Source organism: Myotis davidii, unplaced genomic scaffold (genome assembly GCF_000327345.1).
Source record: "Myotis davidii unplaced genomic scaffold, ASM32734v1 scaffold3036, whole genome shotgun sequence".
NCBI lineage: Eukaryota > Metazoa > Chordata > Mammalia > Chiroptera > Vespertilionidae > Myotis > Myotis davidii.
Window position 1 is genome coordinate 3,273 of NW_006287254.1, and position 7,654 is coordinate 10,926.

Sequence of the window (7,654 nt, forward strand, 5' to 3'; positions counted from 1 at the left end):
ATGTATGCACCACTATGTTCATAACAGCACAATTTACAATAGCTAAGATCTGGAAACAGCCCAGGTGCCCATCAGTAGATGAGTGGATCAATGCTGTGGTACATATACACCAAGGAATACTGTGGAACAGTAAAAAAGAAGGATCTCTTACCCTTTGAGGCAGGAAGGAGGAACCTGGAGAGTGTCATGCTAAGTGAAATATGGGAGTCAGAGAAACACAAGCATCACATGATTGCACTCATATGTGGAATCTAAGTAACAATAAATAAACTGATGAATGGAGTGGACCCAGAGACTGGAAGCATGGAACAGAGTGTGGAATCTCAGAGGGAAGGCAGAGGAAGGTGGGTGGGTGGGAGGTAATCAATCAAAAACCTTGTATGCATATATGGGAACCAATGGACACAGACAATAGGGTGGTGAAGGCCTTGGGAGGAGGTGGGTAGTGGGGTGGGCCAGAGTGGTCAATGGGGGCCAAAGGAGGTCATACGTAATACTTTCAAAAATAAAGAATTATTTAAAAAGTGTTTATCTCCCTCTTCTCCTCTCTCTTTCTCCCTCCCCCCTTCCATTCTCTCTAAAAATCAAAGGAAAAAATATCCTCATGTGAGGATTAAAAAAAATGGAACCATCAAGAGTTATTTAGTTACTATTGAGTAGAACAGCATATTGAATTTCCCTTACCTTTTATTTAGTAAACTTGCTGTCCAAAGGCCAAATGAAGAGTTTACGGTATCACTCCAGTGTGGGGCAATCTGATGTAACTTTGTAGCACAGTGTTCCTAGGATGTGGTTGTACAAATGAGTCTTTGAGTATTTGCTGAAATTGTTTTTTTAGGGTGGTATGTTGCACATATTCATAAATGTGTTCTGAGTGTTGAAAAAAAGTGTATTATGTTATAATTTTATATTCAAGATGTAGCAGAGAAAGGGAATGGCACACAAATGATAAATGAGAGTGAGCAAAAAGGGAAGAATGTTGAGGAAATTCATTTTTAAAATTTTCAGTCTGTGATAATTTTCACTTATTTTAATATATTTTAACTATACTACTTAATGTTTTATTGCTTGGTTAATATTTATTTTTGTTCTTTGTTTTTGTTTTACTATATGTTTTTGTTTTACTATTATGTTTACGATAATTTTTATTGTAGTTTATTTTATCTACTTATATAAAAACCATGGGTGGTGTTCATCACACACAGAGGTACAGCCAGCGAGGGAGCAGAAGGAAGTCAGTCCTACTGGGGTCATCTTGGCACTGGCTGCACCCTCCCCCAAGCTGTTTCCTGGAGCTGTTTCCTGTAAGGGCAGAGTTTGAGGCAGGAACCCTCCCTGGGAGCATGGAGGCAGATCTTTCTAAAGTGTGCCACGCCAGCACGGGGTGAACCTGAGTGGGGCGGCTGAAAGGCTTAGAAAAGACAGACAAGAGAATGAAAGCTGGGTCTCAGTGGGATGCTGCTTCTCTGAGAGACAGCAACCACTCCCACAGCCATGCCTTTACTTTATAGCAGATGCTACAAGGGAAAGTAAGGGCGTGACCAAGATCTTTACACTATTCTCCTGGGTTTCAATCCTACTCAACTACATGCACCTGAACTCTATCAAGCCCACATCACTCAGGAACCTGGGGCCACCTGTTCAGACCATGGGTTCAAGCTTACAACTACAGCTGTTGCTATAATTGTGCTGGGGGGCCCTGCCCTCCAAGCTGGGACTTGCACATGGCAAAGTGCGGACTGTGCCCTCTTATCAGTCTAAGGCTTGAACCTGTCCAAAACTATGTAGCAGCTCCCCACAATAGAGTCATAATTCTGTTTCTTTGTTACTAATGTTGTGGCCCCACCCCATAACAAAGAAACAAAAGAAAATTTCCCCATGGACTTTCTGAGTAGTATTACTCCTTCGGGAATGCCGTGTCATAAATTAAAATTGAAAGTGGGTGCAATCACCATGCTATTGAGAAATCTCAAGAGTAAATGGGGTCTTTGTAATGGTACCAGATTTATTATCAAAAGATTACGACCTATGATTATCGAAGCTGAAGTATTAACAGGATCTGCAGAGAGAGAGGCTGTTCTGATTCCAAGAATTAATTTGTCCCCGTCTGACACTGGCCTCCCATTTCAATTGACACAACGACGGTTTCCCGAGATGCCAGCATTTGTGATGACTATTAATAAATCACAAGGACAAACTCTAGACAGAGTAGGCATGTTCCTACCTGAACCCGTTTTTGCACATGGTCAGTTATATGTTGCTTTGTCTCGAGTTTGAAGAGCATGTGATGTTACAGTTAAAGTTCTAAGTACTTCATCACAAGGGAATTTAGTCAAGCATTCTGAAAGTGTTTTCACTCTTCATGTGGTGTACATGGAGATATTAGAATAAGTTTAATCACTTTATCAGTCATTGTTTGCATCACTGTTGTTTTTATATCATGTTAATGTTTTCATATCATGTTTTTGTTGTTTTTATATCCATTGGTAATGTTTATTTATTAATAAATTTATATATGATTTTCATATACATTTCACTAATTTTCTTTCTTCTCTCACACTTCTATAATACAGAAAGGGCAGATAGCAATATTAAAATATCCCTGCTAATTAATTCCCTTTTTAAAAATATATTTTATTGATTTTTTTACAGAGAGGAAGGGAGATATATTTTATATATTTTCACATGACTGGCTGTCCAATTCCTACAGACAGTGAATTAGTACTTGAGAGCTGGATTCTCATATGCCAGCTAACTAGCTCCTTATATTAAAAAAGGCTTTATAATAATTATGAGAGTTGTTAGAATAGGCAAATATTCTTTTCTGTCAAGGAACGGAGTTTTAAGCAGCCAACATTTTGGCTCCATGACTTCCACTCCCCTGGAGGCCGCCATCTTCAAAACCTCAAATGTCAACCCCTCCCGTCCTTTGAATTAGAATCCTGCAGGAATATGAACTCAACCTGTGACCCATCGAGAGTGAGGGACAGACTGTTGCATCAGAAATAAAACCCAGCAGTCCTCCCACTCCATGTGGGTGCTGACCACACTGTGTGTTGGTTGCCAACCTTCTGCAGAAATGAAGCTATTTCCCTTGTTGTCTGGCTCCAGAGTATCCTCTGTGTTCTACCAGGGCCCCTGGTTTTGTGGCTCACTTTTTTGCTGAGCCCAAGGGATTGAGCATATTTCATAGTTTCACTGAGTAAAATGAACATCTATCTATATTATAATTAGAAAAATCAAATGTTATTAGGTGTTCAACTTTATTGAGGCACAAGTACCCCCTATCCATCTCCCACACAAAGGAGTTGTTTCCTGCCAGGCCCACCGCGGTCTGTTTGTCAGATCACACAATGTTAAACCCTTTGCTTCTGGAGCCCTTTCTGGGAAATCACACAATCACTGCTCAGGCTTAGCACCGCCCCTTGCATTTAAATGTGAGTAACCTTCCCCAAATCTGGCACAGAACAAGTGGCACCAGGTTTGAAGTCACAGGTGAGACTGAAGTACCTGCTCATCATGTTTTCCAAAGGTATGATAATTTCATTTATTCAATTCCTGCGCATGAAACATCTAATCGACATATGTAGTCTATTTATAATGGATACAATGATGCTATTTTTACCAGTGAAATTAATAACCTATCCAAATAACGTGTTAATGATGGTCTTAAAACCAGTTATTAAATTTGCCATTGAGAGTATTCTTACGTTTGTAATGAGAAAGATTGCTGCTGCTACTCAAACCAACTTTGTTAAACTTATGAAAAATATCACTTATTTCTTCAAGAAGAAGAATCTTCGTGAACCAATCTGCACTTATGTTGTTTAAGAAAAAATACTAAATGATGATGTGAAACAATTATCACTACTGAATGAACAGCATCAAGCCTTCCTGGATGAAGCACAAGTAAACTAATTGATTCATTTATAATCACAAATCAAAGCTTCTCTGCTTGAAACTATTTCTTCGGAGCATTATATCGTCCATTTGCCTTCATAATTTTACTGAATCTAATTGTCTGACTAAAGAGAGAGATTTGAAACTGAATAAAATATTTGTAAACAGAATGGGGCCACCTGCTTCATAGAAGAAACTCTATGGAGGCTGAGTCCACACTGTGGGTGGATTGAGGGGCAATCTCCTATCTGAGAAAGCAACTTGAAAAGAGACCAATGGAGAAATGAGAGTCTAGTGGCTAAAATGACAGGAAGAAAGGGGCACAGAGAAACCTGCCAATGGCGTCCTGATGTCATGTTTTTGGTCACTGGGACCAAAGGGACTCAGGTCCTCCCCTTCTTCAGGTATTGTCAGCACCTCCTCAGGTGGCTGGAAGAGCCATGAGCTTCATGCTCCTGGTGGGGAAAAGTCTTCACAACTGGACAGATCTGTGCAGGTTCCTTTGCATACACACTTTTGGGAAAACAATGCCGCATTGGGCCATTTAGATGACAAGAGCACATTTCGCTGCAGAGATCCTTCAGGTAAGAAGAAAGAAAACCTTGCAGATGGCTCTTATCCCTGGAGAGGACTTAACCCCATGTTTACCACAGACATCTAAGGTCCAGGGCCCCAAATCCTCTCTCACCCTTTCCTTAATCCCTTGGGCTCAGCAAGCTGCAAAGACACCCTGCCTCTCAATCCTCTTCCTTCAGGCCCCCCCAAAACCACTGCCTGACTGCTCCTCAGCCTCCACTCGGTGCCTCCTTTGTGGGCACTTCTTCCCAATTCCAGTCACAGGATTACAGGTCTTGGGTCACTGGCAAGAAGTTGACATTTTGTGTTTGTATAGTGCTTGGAGAAGAAGTTGAAACTGCCAGATCCAAACCCACCTTGGGAAACGTGTAGAGTCAATGTTACTCTGACCAATGCCAAACACTGGAAACCCTGGCCCTCACTCTGAACACTGTGATCTCCTGTGTGTTTCTCCCAACACCTGCCCACCTGTCTTTTCCAACATTCTGCAGGCTGGAGTCTTCAGCCTGTGCCTGACTCCTCCCAAGTCCTCCTACATTCTCTTCCTCCTAAACCAAGACTAATGTCACCAAAACAGAGATTAGGTTACCTGAAACAACAAAAGCTAAACTCTCCTGATGGTTGCTGGTGCAAAAGGAAAGAGGTTTATTTAGGTTCCAGGTCTTGGAGAATGATGGACTGTCCTCTTAAAGAGCATCCCTTCTCCCTGCTCAAACCTGGAGTTCCAATAGCGATATGGAGGGAAGGGCTTCTCCCCACTTCTATCTAATACACTTGCCAGCTCTTAGCCTTCCTGCTTGGGCCTATGCATTCATCATTCTAGCTTTTGGTGCACTTCGTGTATGAAACTCCCCTTTAGCCATCTTGGGCAGTGGGTGAGAATTTCTAGTGTTCCCTGACTATCCACAGTATCAGGGTCAGTGGGCAGAAGGGCGCTTCAGGACTGGAACCCAGGAACTCTGCAAATGGCACAAACCTCAGCCCACCTTCTGATGGGGGAGACAGCACCCAGACATCCCAGGCATCTGGTTGGAGCCTGGAGCATCAGAGGATCCTGGCCCAGCCTGCATGGTCCCTCCCTGTGAAGTGGCTAGCTGTGTTATGCTCACTCTGCTGCTGTCTGCTCTGTGCTCCCACTGACTGTATTACCATAACACTTACTCCCCATACCTTTCTCTCTTTCCTGCTTCCCCAATTGTTATAGTTCTGATCCCTACTGTGTCCAGGACCTCACCCCTTTCTGCCAACCATGCCAGCCCCTGGTTTCTAAAGGCCATCTAACCCCCAGGTCTCTCTACGATTCTGCTCTATGCTCAGAGTCCAACCCAAGGTCACAGGGCCCAACAGAACCCAGAGGATAGGTTTTATTTCCCATTTTCCTGTATCCTGTGTGTGGACTCACACTGGGACAGGCAAGTGAAGTTTGTGAAGAATACAAAAAAAAAAACCAAAAACAAAACCAACGGATGAGGACAGAAATATTTGCAGTGTTGTGTGTGCTTCCCTGGAGTGAGGTGGGTGATCACAGGGTATTGAATACATTGGGTGGAGGGCGCTTGTCCGGGTTGGCAACTGTTTGTCTAGTAGCATTCGGGTTCCATTCCATTGCGTTTTTAAGGAGTTTTATCACCCCATACACCATCAAGGTGTTATGACAGAAGATCTTTGAAATTTTTGTGCATCTGCTCCCTTACATGTGAGGTGAAAATTCATGTGGAATTGTAACAATGTTGGAGGTTAGGGTCCTTCCAGGTCTCTAACATGTCATCAGTCACCTGTCACACATGTAATTTGGTCAGTGTTTCTCCCAATATCAGTGAGGAGACTTTAAAGCTTTCCTTTGTCCTGATGTGCCAACCTAGGGAGGCTGTGCAGCATCTTTCAGACAGGGGATTAGGAAGGGAGTAAGTGATCACCTGGGTGTCTCCAAAGTGTATCTGAGTGGATAAGACATCCAGCCTGTTCACACCTTCTCTAACAGTCCAAGAGACTAGAAACTGGAAATGGGTGTCACTGTGCTGGAATCTTGTGTGTGTGTGCAGGACCCTGTTCCCCTCCCAGACTCTAGAAGAACCTCTTTTTGCCTTTTCAAGTTTCTGGAGCCTTTTCTCAGTCCTGGCTCATGTTCCCATATCACATGCCTTCTTTCCCTGCTCCCATTGCCATATCTGCTTTTGCCTTCTCTTTTTTAATCTCTCTCTCTCTCTCTCTCTCTCTCTCTCTCTAAGACAAACTTGAGATTCCATGGAGGGAGTAGTCTTTCCATGGAACCACCTATAAATTTATCCCAGGTGCAAAGTGCCTTCTGTCAGGGAATGCAACACAGTTTCCAGGGACAAAGATCAGCATATCTTTAGAGGACAATGACTGCCCGTGTCACAGTATTCATAGAAGTTTAAAATGGGTTTTCTTCGTTTCATAAAAATCTCTTTAAAACTACCTGTTTCATTCCTGTGTTCTTGAATGGGGAAGTGTTGTCCCCACAGTTGGAGCTCTTCCTGGTCCTGGCCCCGGAGAAAGGTCTCATTGCTCCCGAGCCCCCTTGGACATTTGTGTTCCCAGACATCTGGTTCCAGGGTGGTGACACTGGAATGAAAATGGGGCTGGGCACTGGTGCACAGGCTCCTTGGCCAGGATACTCCCTAAGGGTGTTGGGTTGGCTTATGTGAGATCTGTGACTCTGTGAAAAGCCAGCCTTCCAGGTCTGAGGTTATTTCTGGGTCTGAAGGGCACAGACATGCTCATGGTGCTTTCCAAAGATTCAGTTACTTCATTAATGAAAGACAAAGCTTTAGGATTTCTAATGGACAAGTAGTGGGGCTATAGGTGATTTCAAAACCCCAGGGACCAAGAGCCCACATCTGCCCCAGGGCAGGACCAGTGCAGCCTGGAAAACCCTCCCACAGTGGAACAGCCCCATAGTCACCATGGGGCTTGGCCCCTGGGGTCATGGGTTCAGATGGATGAACATGGCTCTCAGCCCCTGAGGACAGGGAACAGTTGTGGCCAAAACCTCCTAGCACTCTGCATCCAGGTGCCAGTCTATACAGAGGTTATGTATCATTCATTCATTCATTCATTCATTCATCATAATGTTCCCCTCCATTTTGAAGGAGCATTTGAGTGCTGGTTGCTAAGTTGGTTGCAAATGTAGACTGAGGAGTGAGAAGGCAAGTTC